We start from the raw sequence: 21304 nt of genomic DNA, 5'->3' as shown, positions 1-21304 counted from the left end.
TTCCGTTGTGCAATGTGGTTCTGATAAAAAAGTTTTCACTTTGTTGGCATTCACACAACAGAATATAACAAGTACCGTTGTGTAATAAAGCTAGCTTAAACACACAACAAATGATTTGTGTTCCGTTGTGTGATTAACTTTTTGTAGTAGTGATCTTACCATTGGTGGAACATGATCTATAGAATGTCTTTAGATTTACTGAAATCTCTAACATAGTTTTGTTAACTATTTTTCAAAGTCAAAAAGCAAGAATATTGATAAAAGAAAAATCTCATTATTACTCATCGTAAATGTTGATGTTTCCCTTGTCAAGTAACGATTTGACACATATACAATAGACGTGAGAATCATACTGATGGTTATTATAAAGTAGGAAGAAGATATAGAGAGAATAGTTGGGAGGAAGTAGAAGTTGTTCTCATTCAGTCTCATTAGTCTCATTTATATAAAGATAGAGTTTACATCAAAATACATAACTAATGAATATTTACGTGGACAGCCACATAGATAATAATATTTAGGATTAATTTCAGTTTACCCCCCTGAGGTTTGGGGGTGTCATCATTTCACCCCCTCTACTTTCAATTTTGAATTTTTACCCCCTAAACTTTCCAATTTCAATCAACCGTATCCAATTTCACTTATTCCATCCAAAGTCAACGTTAACTTTGACTTTTGAAGGGTAAAATGGTATTTTCAAGATAAAAAAATATATATAAAAATAAATAAATAAAATTCGTTTTTTTTTTTTTTTTCTATTTCTTCATTTTTTTTTGTCTTCAACCTATACACCAAAAGTTATAATAGGTTTATAAAAACAAAAAAATATTCTAGGTGGTTGAAAGCCGCTTGCTGGTCTTATAATGACACTTTACTTTTGAGATTTTGCTTTTAGCAATGTGTCTTTAAGATCTTCATAATATATGATGACAACATGCCATAAATCTCTCGTCAATATAACAGCTATATGTAACACTGTATTTATAGAAAATTATCATTCGTATAAGGGAAGATATTTACAATCTCGTGTCTCTATAAATAGACATTGTGTCATAGTGATTTATTTTCACTTTTGACAAAACTTTTGTATCATGTAGCTAGGGTTAAATGTCAAAGTATTTCATCACGTTTCAAATATTCATTTTCATTGGAATTGTCTCTTTCCAATTTGGCCAATAATATACTTTGTCAACATTCATAATGAAACGTGGTATAGCATCAATACAGCCCTTAATGATTTTTGGTAGCTACCAAATGTAAATTATCATCGATGATCTACAATAATAGATCTCACACATTCTTATATGCATGCATTAGCTATAATAAGCTTATTGATATTGGGTACCCATGCCACTTCTGGGGCATACATTTTCGCTTTTAGGACAATCATCTCTCATAGATGAATCACGTAGAGAATGTGGATCTTTGTACTTATAATCTCGTGTATGAGCCTTATAGGGCTTATATAATCTTCCCTGTTTTGGGAGCTTAAAACTTTAGACCTAGTGGATATAATCGACACAAATTCACGCTGTTATTCAAATGACAGTAGTCTTTCCTCCCCCTAACGGAGGGAAGACTGTCTTATTTTGACCATGCTCAAAAGATACATTCAAAAATCTATCACTTTCCTTGGAGTGAAGATGTTCATTGGCTGGTGGCGAACCCAAACCAAGTTTTAGGTCAAAAATGTTTTGTCCATTAGCATCAACCATATTGATTTATTATTCTATCACTAAGACATCATTTTCTAATGGCATACTTACAGCATTTGTATGTATAGCCATATTAGGAGATGTGATGTTGTTTAATGACATTCTCTTCAGGAGAACCATGTCAATTGGATACACTTGCATCCCACAAATCAAACAGAGTCTATATTATTTGTATTAATATGGTTGGTCTCAGGGACTTTAACCCAAGCAGATGGTTTTGGCATTTAGCATATAATTTTGTCACTCTCTTTAATCAAATCACTTGCTTAGATATTTCCGAAAATCAAAATGAGACAGTGGATAAATATCTCACACCAATTCATGTTGTTCTTTAGGAACAATATTTCTCCCCCTCATGGCAGGAGGATTGTCTCATTAAAGTGACAACTCACAAATATGCGGTAAATAAACAATTTGCTTGTAAGTAAGGTTAGTAGTCATCAAAACTTGTAAGTGATTCCATGAAACATGGTACACAAAGATGACGTAACTGGTCAAGCCAAAATAGTGTGTTTGGTTCAATGAACTTTTGGTTTGTAACACTATATGCCTCAATTTAGTGTAGAAATTTAACACAGTATATATGAGATGACAAAAAGTCTTCTCCAACAAAATAGGAGGCACTTAATGCAACAATATTTCAAATCGGTAATCATGACAATAGCTCATTTGGAGCCATAAATCAAGATCTACAACTCTTAATATGAGTGTTACCATAGCTTTAGTAAACATCACTTGTGAAATACTGATAATTGGAATGGACCAAATTCATTTTGAACTGCTGGCCAAAATGATATACTCAAAATTTCAAGTTAAAGATTACAATCCATAATAAAAAGTAACTTTATCACGTGGAGAATCTCAAGTTCTGTGTCACATATAAATGTGTAGTCATAAAGAGGAAGGACTTTAGGACCTCATATAATTGGATATCCAAGAAACTGAAGGTTTCAATTTTTTCAATTTATAACAACCTCTTAAGGAACATCAGGTTCCTAGATAATCTGATTTAGAAACATTTAGTTTCAATGAAAACTCAAGAGGTTACAATAAATCTGTGGAATAACACAATAGTGCTTTCAAGTTGCTTATTGTAAGCAAAAGTCGTCAGGCATGTGAGATGAATCTCAATGTTCTTATTAGTCAATGCAATTTAATTTGACCAGTGCCCTTTCTAAATTGGCTTGATAATCATGCACCATATAGTATACCATAGGCGACACACACCCAATTTACAATTTTCTCACATATGTGGATGTTAGGATAGTATTTACATGGACTCCTGATTTTCTCTTGCCATAATCCACTTCTAGTGGCATTTCATGGTATGACCATGTCAATCGGCTTTCATATCAATAAGATCCATGAGAGGGAGAGGTTATACATCTCTGGTAATATTGGAGGCACAAGATGCAAAGAGATAATAATATGTGCTCTTCTGGAGCCATCAATTAGATATGTAAGATCTAAGATGTTGTTATATTAGCCTCTTAAGCATAAGCCTTAATAATGTTTTCTGGACACCATGGATAAAATTGCATTACCTGAAAGTCACTCAAAACATAAGTTTGAAGATGACACAAATTAAATTTGTAAGAATTGAATGGTGGATCTCATGGGATATACACGAAGCTTCTGGTCCGTGTTATACAATTAAAACATGACTTATTGTTGTTTGATGTAGATTAACATCAAATGCATTTTGAACTTCTGGCCAAAATGATATATTCGAAATGTCGAGTTTAAACTTCATAATCATAACTTATGAGTGAAGGACTTTAGATGGTCATCTAGTTAGTTTGATCATTGAGGAACTTCAAGTCCTCATGTAATTAAGGATCAAGGAACTGTAGGTTTTGATCTCTTTTAATTACAAAATCCACGATCACAAATTTGGGGTGTACTCAAACTCATTCGTCATAAAGCAACGGTTAAATATGTGCTTACTTTTAAATTGGTGTCAAAATAATCCCCTCAAAGCTTCAGGTTTGAGGTTGATCCAGATTAAAAACTTTATGATGCATATATTCACTTGAAACTTATGGCTCGAGTCTCACAATTAGAACTCCAAGTTCTAAGGAGGAGTGAACTTCTTGAACACTCATAAGATAACGTACAGTAACAAAGTTTTAGTTAAGCATAAGAAAAAAATGTATTAATTGTCATACGAAAAATCACTCAAAACTTCTGGTTTGAATTTTTTTACTATTAGAATTGCAGGTTCTAAGATTTCATATGTTCAACTTCAAGTTGAAATAAATTTGGTGCTCGAAACTTCAGGCTCGAGGAAATTAAAGTGAAGTTTTGATACTAATTTTTATTTTATACTCTAAGCTTCGAATTCGAGTTTTTACTATTAGAACTTCAGGTTCTACTGTGAAATTTTGAACTTCTGGTTCAAAAATATAACATTCAAAATTCATATGTTTGAGATATAGAGTTGCTGGCCCAAATGAATAACAAAAAAAATTAAAAGATACGTACTGCAATGAAAGCACATAACAAAATAGGAAAATTGTAGGGAAGAAAAATAAATAGATTAACTATGCAATAAAATTAGGGCTAAATACTGGTTACTACCTTGTGATTTAGGTCCAAAATCAATTCAGTCCCTAGACTTCTAATTTCATCAAAAACACTCATGTACTTTCAATTTTGATCTAATAGGTCCAATTCGTTAATATTCTGCTACAGGTTTAACTTATAGTTGGATTATTTGATGAAAAAACTTTTTATTTGATAGATTTGTAATAGTGAGACCCACTCTTAAATTGACTATGCACGCCACCTTAACACCACATCATAAAACATAGACCATATATGAGCCACATCAACAAGTTAAATTACTCAATTATCGGAAGACTAACAGATTGGATCTATTAGATCAAAATTGAAACTGTAGAGATGTTTTTGATAAAATTTAGGGCTGCCACTTGGTTTAGTAATTATCAAACCGACCGAATACCAACCGATACTTTAGGTTTAATAAACCGACTTTTTGGTAACCGAAACCGATAAAACTGAAATCGAAAATTACAGAAAAAGTTGGTTTGGTTTTGGTAAAGATCGAATCTACCGATTATCTAAATATTAGCTTTATATACTATGGTTTTCAATACACATACATGTATATTAAGAAATAAACATAAAAATTTTCATAATAGTATGAACATTACTCAATATACTACATAATTAATAGTACATGTATTTTGAGTAGCCTAGTCCAAGATGGTTAAATAACCTAGTTTTATTGAAAATAGATAAAATTTGATGTCATATATACAAAAGAAAGCTATGATTAGTAGATGAATACGAAGTTTACGGTTATAAAATTGAAAAACCTAATTTTGTTCATTCTAATTTATATTACAAAGAATTAGTTGTTCTAAAGTTGGTAAACCGAAATACCAAATTTGGTAGATATGATTAAAAACCGAAAATTTTGGTTGGTAATTGGTAGCTCAATTTTGAAACCGAAAGCTTTGGTTTTGAAGTTGGTAATACCTATAACCGATTAGAACCGACCGAGTGACAGCCTAATAAAATTAGAAGTCCATGAACTAAATTGATTTTGGACCTAAACTACAAGTAGTAACCAGTATTTAGCCCATAAAATTAACTATGGAAACTTCTGGTTCCATTAATAAAGAAAATACACAGAACTTCTGGTCTGCTTAACTTCACAAAATGATAATCTTTCTTCACTCCTCTAATCACACAAGAACATAATTTTATCTTGTGGAGAATGTAGCTTCTACCTTTGGTCAAGTGTTCAAAATTGAACTTCAAATTTACATTATCATACGGAGGAGGGAACCCTAATACCAAAAAAGAATTTGAGGAACTTCCGGCCATCTTATAATTATTGGGGATCACAAATATGTGACTTTATATACTTGATTGTATAGCTCTGAGGATCTTCTGGCCCTCGTAATTGTATGAAATCTAAGAAATTGCAACGTTATCATTATGCAAGTCTAGGGGAACTTCAGGCCCTTTGTAATCGGATCAAGAGACTTCAGGTCTCGATCTATTTTGATCAATTCACTATCACAAATATAAATTTTACCACATCTATTTGTCAAGTATGGTGAGAGCGAGTTATATCAAAGTAATCAAACTAATAAAGAAAAACTTACCTGAATTCAAAGGAACACAGAACTATCGGTTTTCCTTAACATGTATCGTGAAAGAAACAATAATTTACATAGAACCATACCTCCAAAATAAAATTGGATAAACAATAAGACTCAATACCCAATACCCAATAGCCAATGGGGAGGAAAAAAACCATGGATTGCAGAAGCACATGGCAGATGAAAAATGAAAACAAAGAAAAACCCCAATAAACAACTTGATAAAGTGATACTTATAACATCAATGTTGATGATTAAATGTCTGGGAAATAGGAATTAAACCATCATGTAGTGTACTGCAACAAGACGGCATACATAATTGATTATAACATTTGTGGGCTACGATTCCTATATATCAATATCTCATAATGGACTTTAGCGAAAGCAATCGCATAACATATATCAGTAACAGTGCCCTGTGCCATTGAGTAATTAACGAACATCGATATGATGCCGTATATATTTATAAACCCTAATATGCATAATTGATATAGATTAAATAAATTCATAGATCATGAGTTATAGTTAAAAACAACAATGTTGCACCATAAAACTAGTAGATCATCATAGAGTTATAAAAAAAAATGAATAAGTGCTGATAACGTGTTATAAAGAAGGAAAAGATATAGAGAGAATAGTTGGGAGGAAATAGAAGTGGTTCTCATTCAGTCATTAGCCTCCTTTATATAGAGATAGAGTTTATATCAAAGTACATAACTAATGAATATTTACGTGGACAGCTACATAAATAATAATATTTACAACAATGGTTACATTTTAATTTTTTGTTGAATAATTATTAATTACATATTGATGTTTTCCCAACTAAGCAAGAATTTGACAGACATACAACAAAACCTGAGAATCATATTTGTAAATTATTATTTTTTATTGAAAACAATCATTAATTGTGTTTTATAATTAAACTATGTACAGTGTTTAACAATTTTTTTATAATAATAATTATTTTATTTAAAATTAAATTAAAGGTATATTTTGCATCTTCCTCTGTTGGTATGGTTGGAGGCTTGCGCAAAGGAGCTTTCTTCAAAATATCTTGGGGAGTTGATGTATTTGTTAGTAGGGCTGTCAATTCTGACACAACCCGATAACATGACTCGAAATCAGCACAAAATAAAGCGGGTTGAACCCGCACGATTAAAAAGCGGGTCAGCCGTGGGTCAACCCGCCATGACCCATTTAATAAATGGGTTGGCCAGGGTCAACCGGCCAACACGAAATGAACTCATATAATCCGATTATGCTATACTTCATCTTGAAATTTTGGACGTTGGGAGTATTTGATCATAAAATTAGACAATTTGAAATATTTTGCTTTATAATCATTGGATTTAATTATTTACGAATTATTTATAATTATTTATGTTATTCTTCTTGTGGAGTATTTAGTGAATTTAATCCATTTATGTTTCTTTTTTAGTTAAATGGGTTGCATTGTTGGCCCTTAAATGAGTCATTTTGTCTAACACGACACGATCTATTTATTAAATGGGTTAAGCGGGTTGGAAACGAGTAACCAGTTTAATAAATAAGTTGGGTTTGGATTTAAATTTTTGACACGATTATTAAATTAGTTAGATTTGGGTTTGTCTCCTGCGACACGATAAATACCTTAACCCGACCCGACACGACCCATTGACAACCCTATTTATTATGGGGAGTCTGGAAAGAACGTGATAGTAGATTTGGGAGAATAAGAGTTGCCAGGTTGATGAAGTGCTAATTAAGTCAGGCTCCAGGCTTCATGAGTTCTATATTCACAACTCGACGGCGAGTTCTTTTAGAGTAAGGAGGGTTTTAAGTTGGACAGCTCCTCCAATGGGGTGGTTTAAAGTGAATGTAGATGGTTCATTTAATCATAGTACAAGAAATGGTGCTGGCTATGTTATTCGGGATTTTAGGGGTTCTATGCTAGCTGGAGGTGGTAAGGCTTTAGTTGGTCTACTCTCACCAGAACATGCGGAGACTATAGCGTGTACATTGGCTGTTCATTTTATACTGGACAATGGTTTTCTTCCTGCTATCTTGGAAACAGACTCACAAGTTGTGCAGGGACAGTTGGTCAATAGGGATGGCCACAACACCTCGACTCTAGGACTGCTTTTTGATGACCTGGGATCCATACTTGATTTCCATCCCAACGTGAAAGTTACTCACACTAAGAGAAACGTAAATACAGCTGCCCATCTTATGGTAGCATTCCAGTTCGAGTTCTGAAGAACTTTTTTACTTTTCGGCACCTTCTTTTCTTCAAGCTGCATTAGCAGTTGATAGTAGTAATGTGTAATTGCTTCTTTCTTCAAGATTTGACCTCCTTTCCCTTAATAAAAAAAAAAGGTATAATGTTCGAAGTACCTTAAAATGATATGTGGATTCACTTAAAACACTAAAGCTGTTTTCATATTTCAAACTTAAAAGAAAAGATTAACTACCAGACCCCATTGTGTGCCCCTCCAAAATAATAATTTGGTAGTAAAAAGTGTTTTTTTTTTTCTGTGAGAAACAAAATTAGGTTCGATTAATAATATCGATCTCATTTACAAATATATAGGTAAACTCATCTGCAGGAAAGCATAATAAAGCAGTTATTGCTTAAGATTAATGTCTTTACTGCTAGCAGTAGACTTGGGGTTTCAGTGATTCGGAATTAAAGTTGCACAATATATATATATATATATATATATATATATCATTGTGATTCAATGTACAAATCACATTATCAATAATTGGTTGCCGCAGAATCTTGATGTGGGCTCTCAAAAAAGGTTGGGCTGCTCTTGGAGGAATAGTATCTTCCACGCTTCCGAATATCGTGTTTAGTCCAACATGCCAAACATTCAGGGCCGATAGGATTGTTTGATCGAGACCCAACAGAAATTGTAATGGGTTTTCTTCTGAGTATTGAAAGTGACATTAAGGCCTCTGCCGTGGTTCTCTGGCTTTCCTTTTTGTGCTATATGGCCCAGTCCACTTCAGAGTCCAATCTCCAGGGCTCCACCCCTGGGTTTAAGGACGGGGTCTGGTGTCAATAATACATTTAACAATTTAACAATGTGATAATTGCAAACATGTTCAAATTAACGATTATATGAGTCAAAAAGAAATCAGATGAATTACCGCTTACAATTGTCTTTTTTATTTTATTTATTTTCAAACAAGAGTTTGCCGATGAAAATGATTCCATTAATTTTATTTATTCTTACATGTGTTTCGCTGTTAAATTTAAACAAAGAAAATTCATCGACATGCATGTACTTCTTTTTGTTTTCACATCAAAATGACCCAAATTGCAAGTGTTGTTAAATAGATGAACAAATTCTGCAAAATTGAAACACATGAATCAAATGAGCAATCATCTTAGAACGCAGGACAAATCAAGATGCAATTATATACCCCCAATTTACAGGATTATCTACTAAAGATTTAGATGCATGAAACAATACATTATCAAATTGTTTTCCTAGCTTATACATACATGATAGATAGAACTATAAACAATATGCACTAGTTCTGAAGTTCCAACTCAATTTCTAATTAACATGCTCAGCATTAGAGCACTTCACGAGGACCTAGCATGAAATATTGGTACAACTGTCAAACCACAATGTCAGGATATTGACAAGAGTTTCTTTTGAGTTGATGTGTTTGTACTTTAGTAATGAGCTATCATATCATAAAATACATAGATAGAACCCATTTCAAGTTTTCTTCTCAAATGATAATAATGTCACCATATATTCTATATGTAAGCTTTACAGTCCTTACTGGTTCATGAACAATATGCTTATTTTAATGTATATGTACAAAACCCTTTAGCCAACTTTAGGGACATGATTGTGGGACTGTTCGAAAAGCTAGGTCCATGACTTCTCAAATTAGTCGTATTGTGACTACTGTCTAATTCCACAAACTTAGTTCTCTCTCCATCTCTGTGTCCCTCAAAACCCAGATTAGAAACCAATTACAATCCAGAAACAAAGCTCAATTCCCAACTCAGTTCCATAATAAGTCATGTTTTATTTCAATAAAAGCAAAATATGAAAATGCAGCTTCCCCTTTGAAGCTTCTGCATCTGATGATACCTTGCTTGTGCATATAGTACTGCTACTGGTCATCAAATAATTACCTGCAGCCCATAATTTCAAGGGATGAAGAAGATTCGTTGCTGGTTTAATTGGGTTTGGGCTAGAAGATAGATATATAGACACACGGGTTGCACCATTTAAGCTGACATATTGTGATTTGTACGGTACAACTGGGAAACTGGGAACAGTGTGAAGATCACTGATAACAAAGTTATATAGAAATAAATACGCATTGGGTTCTGTTATGCAAAAGACACAAACAGTTGTGCTCAAATTGAAACATCACGCTCTCCATCCATCTATCTATGGCCACGGGATTAATTATCATAGATCTAGGAATCCATGGCGTAACTGCTGATGTTGACTCGACTTTCATAATGGCAAAATGTGATTCAGAATTCTGATCAAGAGTCAGAGGCAGCCATTAAAGGCATTTAGTGTTGCTTATACCACCACCTTTTGGCTCCTAGCTTCTGAAATTGATGACACACAACAGAATGCATGAGTTCATTACCAAAGCTTCTCTAAGAAAGTAACAGTGATTAAAAGCAAACACAAACCCATACTAGAAATCATACAATGCCGACCAATTTGAATTAACCCCAAGCTCGCCACTAATTGCACAGACTTTGAGGCGTTTGAGTTACAGCAATGACTGCAGTAGTTCTTTACTACCATCATGAAATCTTATGCAAAATATTCAGAGAAGTCTAATCTATCTATTATATCTTCTTCGTTTTAATTACTGGAAATTATTCTATGCACCGACGGTGTAAGTGACCCAACCCTTATAAAATAATCTCAACCCTTAATATTTATTATCAACTTTATTTTTAATAAACAAAAAGTGTATTTAATGCAATCTAACCATTCAATTACTTGTTCGACTTACATTTCACACAAGAATTTTTACCCAACCTTTGAAAGCACATTCACAAGCCTTCAAGTTTTGTGAGGGTTGTTTCAACAATTGTTTGCAACTGAGTTAGTGCTTGCTTCTTGGATAGTCATATGCATCTGTCAGTCTTGAATGAATTGAAAGAGTTGAAAGATTATTCCCTTTTCAAGTTTTTCATTATAATTTTATGAGGTAAGAGCATAAGATCGTATCAGTCTGATCAGAGCACTGCAGAACAAGTTCAGATCACATCTTTCAAAATCGAAGAGGTTGTATTAACATCAAAACAAACTGAATACATATACAGAGGCAAATAATTTGATCTGTACAAGACATCCCAAATCTGATATCATACAACAAAGAACAATATTTTTACTGCTGAGTTGTCCCAGATCTAGGAGGCGGAGAATACACAGCTACCTTCACGTTGAATCCACCCACTTGATCACTAACAACCAAAACAAGGTAATTAAAAACCAAGAGAAAAGATGAAGCCCATGCAATTCCAGCATTTAAATCTGTAACTGAAACAGCAGATATTCAGTCAAGAAAAACTTAAGGTTATTTAACAGAGAGCGTAGCACTGTGGAAACTGAAAACCCTATGCTATTGTGCACAAGGGGAAATAGGGTTTCGGGGGGTGTCGTAAGTAAAAGGAACCGAGCCAATTAAAAGTCTTTAGAGTTGCAGAGGTTGACAGAGAAGGATTCTTGAAAGCCAACATTAAGGAAAAGAAAGAGAAAAAACCATCATAACCCAATGATATGAAGGACCTGAAGAAAGAGAGTTAAGGAGGGACTGAGACTGACAAGGAAGCCCAAAAACTCCTGCAAATATTCATGGAATTTAGAGATAAAAATAAAAGTGTAATGATGGTCTTTCCCCACATCCGTCAGAGTTAAAATTGAAAAAAAAAAAAAAACCACAGTCAAAACCCTTCATCATTACCCCAATCAGCTTCTGTTCTGTCCAACAACCACGAAAAGAAAAACCGTCACAAAAACAAAAACAAAAAATCACAACAGGCTAAAGTTCATAAAAAAAAAAAAAACCACAAATCCACAAAAGGGCTCACCTTTGGAGGTAAAACCAACCCATGGGTGGTTTTGTATAGATCAAGATCTGTGTCATCGGAAGCGAGTAATTGGGGGGAATGAAGCCTGGTCCGACGTCGCTAAATGTAGATTCAATGATCTGCATCTCAATTGGATCAAATCTATGATATCATAGACCGATGACCAAATTTTGTCAATTGAGATGAGTTAGATCATAGATCTGGTTATAGGGGCCTCGAGCCAGACAACATTCCCCTCAAAAAACACAAGACTCCCTTGTTTTCTTTGATCCTCTCCATCTCACAAAACCAACCCTAGACTGAAGAAACGAAGAGAGACCGAGACTCAGAGAGAGAGAGAGAGGGAGAGAGGGAGAGGTCTCTCTAATCTGTGAATGAATGGGAGAAATGGGTGTAGGAGAGGAGAGAAGGGAAGGATTATATGGAGATAAAAAGGAGGAGAGGGGAAGGTGAAAAGGACAAAGTAATTAAAGTAGGAGACCCGCTATGGACCCTACCAACCGGGTCGTCTTCCAAAAATATGACCACGACTCTCTCTCTCTCTCTCTCTCTCTCTCTAACTCAGTCACTCTGACTCAGTACCATCTCTCTCTCTCTCACTCACTTGTCTAATTCTCTCTACCATGCAAATCTAACACAGAAACACAAGCACCACTTTACACGTTAATATCAAATCCTTATCATCATGACCTAATGATACCATCAGCTACACTAATTGCATCAAACTCAAGAAACCCTAAAAGCCAAACCCTATTCTAGGATCGTACGATGGGAATATGGAAATTGGAAGGGTGACGACGACTGTGATAAGGATGAGAGACCAAGAAAGGAGTCCACAGTGGTTTGGTTGAGCTAATTCAGCCACCCATTTATAGGAAATTTTGGGTTTGAGTTTAGTTTGCTGCTTTACCGATTGTGAATTAATTTATCTGGAAATTTCTCGGTAAACTAATGCGGAGGAGGAAAAGGGGAATCAAACCCTCGTGGAGTGCGTTTTTTCACTTGTTTTTACTAAGACTACGGTCGCGGGGGATTCAAGATGACGACAGAGACTCACTGACAAATAGAAAGTTACTCAGCAATACATACAGATATACAACAGCTCACTTATTTTTCAGGTGCTTGCTGGTCCACTCTTCAATAGTATGGTCCTCCATCTTCATTTAAACTCCACCTACACCAAAGTCCTTTGCACCACTTTCCTATGTGCATTATAAGCATACCAATCTACCTTGCAATGCAATTTTTTGTTACTAAATAAACCATATGGAAAATATAGTGGTGCAATAATCGCTAGTGTAGACTATTTTGTGCCCTTTAGTGATTTTGAACCATTCAGGAACGTAAACTTTGTATGTATCAAGTGTCACTAAGTCTGTAATGCATGCATATAGTGATAAATTTGAATAGATAACTGTGTTTAACTAACACGTATCAAACATTTTGACTTTACTGTGTACGTTTCAATAGTTTTGAATCATTGACAATTGTGAAAGCTACAAGTATCAAGCGTTACCGAGTTCGCCTACATGAATTAACGATTCTCATCTTTAATGATTGTGGAAGCCACACGTATCAGTAATATATTGTCCGTCATTTCAAGAATGCTTGGACCACTAACATTAGCATAATAATACTTTTCTTGATTGTTTTGACGTACAAGTAATTTATCTCTAAAGATTGGTTGATTAAAAGTAGAATCTACTATAAAACGGGATCCTCGATAAGAACTTTCTAACTAAACTTCAATTCCATATATTTTTCTAACCAAATTAAGAGCTAATGAACTTATGACATGCTTAGAATAAGTATGAGAAACTGACCCAACATCAGAATTTTGAATAATATGGAGTTCATCAATATGGAGGGGGGGGGGGGGGGGGGGGGGGTGGTGTGTGAATATATATATTAGCAATCAATTATTCAAGATTGCTTATAAAACAATATGGGAATCAATTCAATCTCTCCTCTTCTCCATTAAATTGTCTCCAAGTAGGTAAATGTTTCGTCTGTTCAGTGCATCAATTGAGGGCATAAATTAAAATTATTTCCACAGTTCAGAGTGAACATAATATCAATGGACAAATTTCCGTTTTTTCCTTCTGTGAATATCATTGAAAGTAATATTTACATGAATCTGACCAAAGTAAGTTGTAGATGGAGGCCGTATAGACAGAAGTCATGATTCATGAGTTGTCAAATCCATGCCAACCACAAATTGACGTAAATTTATCATACAAGTAGCCATTTGACAAAAACCTAGCAAGATAGATACAAGCTTTGTCAAACAAGCCCCAACAACCACACACAACTGTTAGTTTTGCAATTTCATTTGAAATTGGTGCATGTTTAGGTTAATTTTCATGTCTTTGCGAGTAATAAACTATGTTGGGAACTTGGGATACATGACCATAATTAAAACTGGAAATTCTTTTTATCAGAATCAGCAATCTAATTAAGAACATAAAACGGGGAGAAACAATTAATAGCTAGGGAATTAAGCAGGCCAAACATTTTAGTTGGAATCAGGTCCATATTATTAAGGCGTCCATTGACCTGCAGTCACCTCTTTGACCCCAAAATCTCATAAACAAAGAAAAGTATTTGGTATGATTTGCATTTCTCTTTTCCCGAGCTCCCTAATTTCATGGTGATTGACCTATATAGCTTAGCTAAAAGCATCTTTAGACGGGTACCAAACTTTTACCTAGATTTTTGTTCTTTCTCAATTCCCACCACACATATTAACGGCATTGTCTCCTCCCCTATCTTAATCCAATTTTTAAAACTCAACATTGTTCGAACAGTTCTTTTCCACAGCTCACAACCTGCTGTGACCAATTTGCAGTTACATCCCCGTAAATCGATTTGGTTAAAAAATGTTATGTAAATAGATTTCAACTCGGGATTTCAAATACGTATGGATAGATGTTATGAACTAAGCTAGCTAGAAGGTACTTCTTTCTTACCGTGTGGAGAGAAAGATTTGAACTCAACTGGGTTAAAGATTAAGATAATTCTTTGTATTTCTCTTTGCATGTTGTGGCATTGGGGGTCATTTTTGCGCATTTCCAGTATTGTCATCGAATCATAGATTTTGGATCGTCCATAACACAACTCCATATGACACTTTTTTTTTCCAAACCAATCCTTGATCATAAGCTGATGATTTTAAAACCTTGCATTTTGTTGCAGCAGATGTCCCCTTAAACGGATGTTTAACAGCATAGAATTAAGTATCTCGCATTGTGCTAATTAAACAATCTTGTTGCTTAAAAAAATGAAGCTCTTTGGCCTCGTTCTCATAAAAACAAACATTAAGAAAATGAATTGTGCGAGAGTAGTTGTGAAAAGTGAAAAAGGTGACGGCCCTTTTTTGGACTCAAAAAACCTTTCTTCCCACCGAACCCAAGTAGGCCTTGATTGAGCAAAGAAGATTCTTTCACAAACTACGCAACGTAGAAAATAAACCAAGACTTTGGTTTTGGTAGCTATTCTTCTTCTTTTTTATATGATTCAAAAGTTTGAAACACAAACATAGATACATACATACCACGACGTATTAAATTTCGCTCTATTTTTTGTGTAATGGTCCAATGGAACACCTGAGAGAGTGCAGGTGCTGGAGTCAGTTTACTGGTAAATGCAGTATGCACGTATATTAATCAAAGCTACCAGTACCAAATATGTCGGCTTTTGGACCATTTTCTTTTAATTTCCTTCAAGATTTTGATTTTCTGGCTTGTTCGAAAAATTTTCAGTTTGATTGGACTGTAATCTATTAGTTTTTGTTTCCAATTTGGGTAGAGCCATCAATAATAAAAGGCCGAATAATAATTGAATACGTCAAGTGTGGTAGAGGGTTTTTAAGCCTAATTAATCAGTTTTCTCCATGTTTTTTTTAGCAACTTTGTGATGTTCAAGTATGGAAGTTCTATTTCGACCAAAAAAACAGTATGGAAGTTCTAAATGAACTTAACTGCTCGAATGAGAAATCTAGTCCCACACAATGTTTGGTTGCTTAACCTTGATTTCGAACAAGTGTATAAATCTTAACAATCTCTGGTTTGAAGTAAATTTTTATTGTTTGTTGTGTTGAGCACTATCAAAATAGTTACAACAGACCTTGCGTTGAGAGTTTAGTTATGATATTGTAGCTTCTTATTGGGAAAACAAGAGAACGAGTAATTTTAGGAAGAGAAAGATACGTTATGATATTCAAGCAATTTTTGGCGAAAAGTGTGATATATCTGCTCATTTTCAAGCCAAACCCATACTGGAAGGTTAGTAGTTCTTTCTACATCAGGTCAAACTAAATCCCTAGCTATTAGTTCATCATGCGACCTAATCGGTTATGCATAATTAAGTTTCCAATCTCTCTCTTATCATATAGCAGTTAACATGTATTTAGAGAGATTCAATATCATCCGCAATTTTATACCATTGAATGCACGCTACATGTCGTGTACAACCAAGTCCCTTCTTTTTATGTCTTAATGATGAAAGGAAAAGAGAGTGTGAATGCAATTTTGAAGGAAAAAGTTATTGTGATACGTATTTTATAGGTTTTTTAGTACTCGGTTAAGGTGTGTCTATATATATATATATATGCTTGCTCTAAGGAATGGATTTCCATATTTTGACAACTTTTCGATTATATATTTACATCTTAACGGTTCAGTTTTTAGGTCCTAATGTATAAATCACTTATGCAAATTTTCAGCCAAATTGTTGATCGTTAAGGTATCGAACTCGATTAAATCAATGAACGAACCGAATCTGTCCAACCTGAACCATTCGTGTTCATAATTGTAAATTCCAATTTTAGATGTCTTAACGATCATCAATTTGGCTGAAAATTTGCAAAGATAATCTATACATTAGGACTTAAAAATTGAACGGTTAAGATGTGAATATGTGATTGAAAAGTGGTCAAAATATGGAAATCCGTTTCTTAGCTAAGGAACGGACCTTCTTAGCATAGAAGACCTGAACCGTTGGTGTAAATTGCAGTTTTTGATGCCTTAACGATTATCAATTTGGCTGAAAATTTGCAGAAATGATCTACTCATATATACTGAATGGTTAAGATGTGAATATGCGATCGAAAAGTGATTAAAATATGAAAATCCGTTCCTTAAGCTAAGTTAAGGACCTCTTTAGCATAGAAGGCCTATATATATATATATATATATATATATATATATATATATATATCAGATCTTATCCAGAACGAGGCCTCGCACTGAAATTAAAGTGCGATGTTGGAGTTTAGGGTCACTTTTCGGTCGCATATCCACATCTCGACCGTTCAGTTTTTAGGTACTAATATATAGATCATCACTGCAAAATTTCAGCCAAACTGATGATCTTTAAGGTATCTAACTCGCTTAAACCAATTGACGAACTGAATCTGTCAAACTTGAACCGTACTAGCTTTAAGGCAGTTATCAATTTGGCTGAAATTTTGCAGAGATAATCTATATATTAGTACCTAAAAACTGAACGGTCGAGATGTGGATATGCGACCGAAAAGTGACCTTAAACTCCAACCTCGCACTTTAATTTCAGAGCGAGGCCTCGCTCTGGATAGGATCTGAATATACATATATATATATATATATATATATATATATATTCATATTCCTATGGTTTGCCTACTACAAAAAATACATATATATATATATATATATATATATATATATATATATATACACAGATCCTATCCAGCGAGGCCTCGCTTTGAAATTTCAGAGCGAGGTTAGGGTTTAGGGTCACTTTTTGGTCGCATATCCACATTTCAACCATTCAGTTTCTAGATACTAATGTACAGATCATCTCAGCAAAATTTCAGCCAAATTGATGGTCGTTAAAGCATTGATAATTGCCTTAAAGTTAGTACAGTTCAGGTTGAACAAATTCAGTTCGTCAATTGGTTTAAGCGAGTTAGATACCTTAAAGATCATCAATTTAGCAGAAATTTTGCAGAGATAATTTATACATTAGTACCTAGAAACTGAATGGTTGAGATGTTGATATGCGACCGAAAAGTGACCATAAACCCTAACCTCGCTCTGGATATGATATATTTATATATATTCATATTCCTATGGTTTGCCTACTACAAAAAAAATACATCAATAGGTGTGTCTTGTTTTATGATATTTTTTTATGGGAGCATTTTGTCAATGAAAAATTTATCCGGGCGGATGTGTTTTTTTTATATATTTTGAATGTGTCCCTTTCAATTTAAACCCACCGGCAGACTCCATGTCCAATTCCTATTCTCTACTACTATAAAATAAATGGATGTGCTCTTTATTATTATTATTATTATTTTTTTTTTTGAATAGGAATGATTGCATTAGTAATCAAGCCATGAAAACAGGCCAGAGTCTAACATAACTTACATAAGAAATCTCGGGATAATCCAGGTAACCTATCTAAGCCACAACTAAACCCATTAAAGTCTAAAGGGACGCTCGCTGAATAGCAAGACTAATCTATGCAAGAATAATCTCGCTCTCTAAGGAAAAAATGTTCATATACTCTCATCTGCCAAACACGCAATTGTGGTACAAATATCAACTAGAAACGTCTTAGAAAAGCATGTAGAAATCACCACTACTTCAAAAGGTTTGAGTCCAGAATGTCTAAAAGCTGAGAGGACTTAAGAAAGAGCGAGTCCCTTCCCTACAGGGTTGGAACCAGCACCATATGCAGCCTCCTCCGTAGCCGACAACCTTGGCATCAGGTTGCTCCTCGGGCTCTTCTGGAGAGTTTGCAGCATATAGCCTCCATTTTCAGATTTGAGCCAAATAGGCCCAGTCCCTGCCTTCAGCCCAGTTCGTGCCCTTGGCCCAGTCATCATCGGCCCAGAAAGCAGCCCAGTCAACCCTAATTCAAAACTAGGGTCTCCCGACGATTTTTCTAGACAGTCTTCTTGCCCGTGACCTGCCGCCACACTGATCTCCAGCATACCAGTTCAAGCCACCGGCCTGGTCATCGTCGACCCTCCTGTCGCCTCCATGAAGCGCAGCACAGCCCCATAGCCCGACGGCACCGGAGCCATCGTCTCCAGCAGCCCCGACTTGAGCCCAACCTTGGTCAGTGGAAGCCGCCACAACGATGCAGATCCTAGTCGCCCTTAAACCTGATAGCGTCGGCAGCAACACCTCGGCTCCGACCCAATCCAGCACCCCATGTTCATAGAACCACCCTCAGCAGAGCATTGACTCAACCGGAGCCTTCGAAAAACCAGGTCGAGATCCCGACGTCGTTGCAAAGAGATCACGGCCTCTCCAAGTCCACGCCGCCCTTCACTCGCCTCTGTCTGGTTTGGAAACCACGACGCTCCGCGCCGCCATCATGAAACCTAGGTTTCGCTCTTCCGGGTTGCTCCTCAAAAACCGGAGGCCCTCTCATCCTCCCTTGTATAGTCTATCTTGTTCTATTGGATGTGCTCTTTATTGTCAAAGGACTACACCAAAATATCAAATGCCTAAAATATATTTCTGAAATGCTAGTTTAATAAAAAAATAATAACTACGTTCTTCATTTTTTCGATAACAAGACGTGCATTACACATATATAAAGCTAGTTAAAATAAATTAAACCTTTACCGGCTGATCGAATTTTTGATTTCAAAGAAACAATCGTTAGCTAACTTAAATGTCGGTGGTTACCTGATGAAAGTTGATTGCTGCGGTCAAGGCGTACGACAACACCGTTTTAGAGTTCACCAATTTTTTTTTGCATGTCAAAGAGAAACCCAACCCAATTGGGCCCAGTAGAAGCCCAACAGAACATTATTAAGGATGCACCGTTCTTACGTTCCTCAGTAGGTAAGTGAGATATGATCAATGTCATCGTGTTGTTGGTTGTTACTTCTTTATGCAATCAAATGCAATTTGCCCAAAAAAAAAAAAATTCAATCAAATGCAGCAAGCCTTAAAGAGTACAATATTATAAACAGATTCTAATAACATGAGTTTGGAATGAGCCTCCCAGCTTGATTAAGTTGCGGATCTCATTTAAAAAAAAAAAAATTTACTGTAGTTTATAAATGGATTCTAAGAATCTGATACAAAATAAATCAGATACTTAAGGCTAAGGTTTTACTTCATGCTTCACATCTCCATTTGGCAATGTGCTTTGTCCTTCTGCAAGCTTCGTTTCCTGTATCAGATGGAACGGTATTAAAGCCTAGAAAGAAAACAACTAAAACACTCGTGTAAAATTTCGAGGATGGGTGCAAAGTCCAGATTGGGCGATCAATGCAATGCAACTTACAGCATATCGAAGCAGCAGCACGTATTTCTCTATATGATTCAACTTCATAGGAAATGCCTGGTCAAGTTCTTCCAGTTGATGCTCTCGTAAACTCTGAAGAAAACATTACAGCAAGTTGAATCAAGTAACTTGGCAAATTGAAGTGGAATATAAAAAAAATGATTACTAAATGGGTTCAAAACTAAAAGGTAAAATGAAACTTGCCTTGAAGAGTTGAAGGTATCAGTTTTGCCTTTAGTGATCTGATTTTTGGCAATGCAGCTGTTCATGAGATCCCTTGTAATTAAGTAAATTAGGATTATTTCCATCGTCGATCAACCTATGCAAACTCGGCAAATTTTTTGTGGTCAAAATGGGCCATAAAACAGAAATCTTTAGTTACAGAAAAACGTAAAATTACAGAATAAGACTCACTTAACAACCTCCATAGGAACCTGGAAGTTGTATTTGTCTGACAACTTAGCCGTATTGTCCAGCTCCATGGCAAGAGCATTTCTGAGAGGTCAATTCCAATTAATGTGAGAAATCTCCGATAAACAATCATATATACTGGGAAAGACATATTGAACTGATCTTGAATAAACTGAGCATGAGTAGATATGTAGAATTACAGGCGCTCGAGGAGGGGGAGCTGAGAACCTGTAGTGAATGAAGAGACAGTGAGGTAGAGCTGGTGAATGAGGGCTAATGTTTTCTCGGTAGACTTAATGACCTCGTTCAGGTTTTGGTTTTGCTCGTCCACCCCTGTTTCTCCTGCTGTATCATTTGTTTGAGGGACTAACTTCCCATTGTCGCCATTCCCACTACTCCCAGCATTGGAATTCAGCAATATTTGCATCTCTAAGGCTTTCCAAAGCATACATATATAGGCATGTCAAGATATATATATGAAGTCAATCATTTTACTGTAAAATATTTATGAGTAATAGTTTTCTTTCTGAACCGGGAATTTATTACTTCCAAAACAGAATACTAAAAGTCCAGCTGATGAAAACAGCAAATATCTTACGATCACTACTCATTACTACACTTTTCAGTTTTCACCGATTGTGCGGATATGACATTGTGATAAACTTGCGATC

General features: G+C 35.2%; 1 long non-coding RNA gene and 1 pseudogene across 1 annotated transcript; both read right to left on the bottom strand.

The window, feature by feature from the left end:
* Positions 1–11106: 11106 nt before the first annotated feature.
* LOC112179370 lies at positions 11107–12339 on the bottom strand. The gene is made up of 2 exons (XR_002927729.2): positions 11931–12339; positions 11107–11820 (listed from the first exon to the last, which is right to left on the bottom strand). It is a non-coding gene; the product is annotated as an uncharacterized LOC112179370 (long non-coding RNA).
* Positions 12340–20039: 7700 nt separating this feature from the next.
* Positions 20040–21060, bottom strand: LOC112177313 (annotated as a pseudogene).
* Positions 21061–21304: the final 244 nt, after the last annotated feature.

The sequence above is a fragment of the Rosa chinensis genome, chromosome 7, assembly GCF_002994745.2.
Source record: "Rosa chinensis cultivar Old Blush chromosome 7, RchiOBHm-V2, whole genome shotgun sequence".
Taxonomy (NCBI): Eukaryota; Viridiplantae; Streptophyta; class Magnoliopsida; order Rosales; family Rosaceae; genus Rosa; species Rosa chinensis.
The sequence above is the reverse complement of the archived record's forward strand: the minus strand, read 5'-3'. Positions and strand labels throughout refer to the sequence as shown.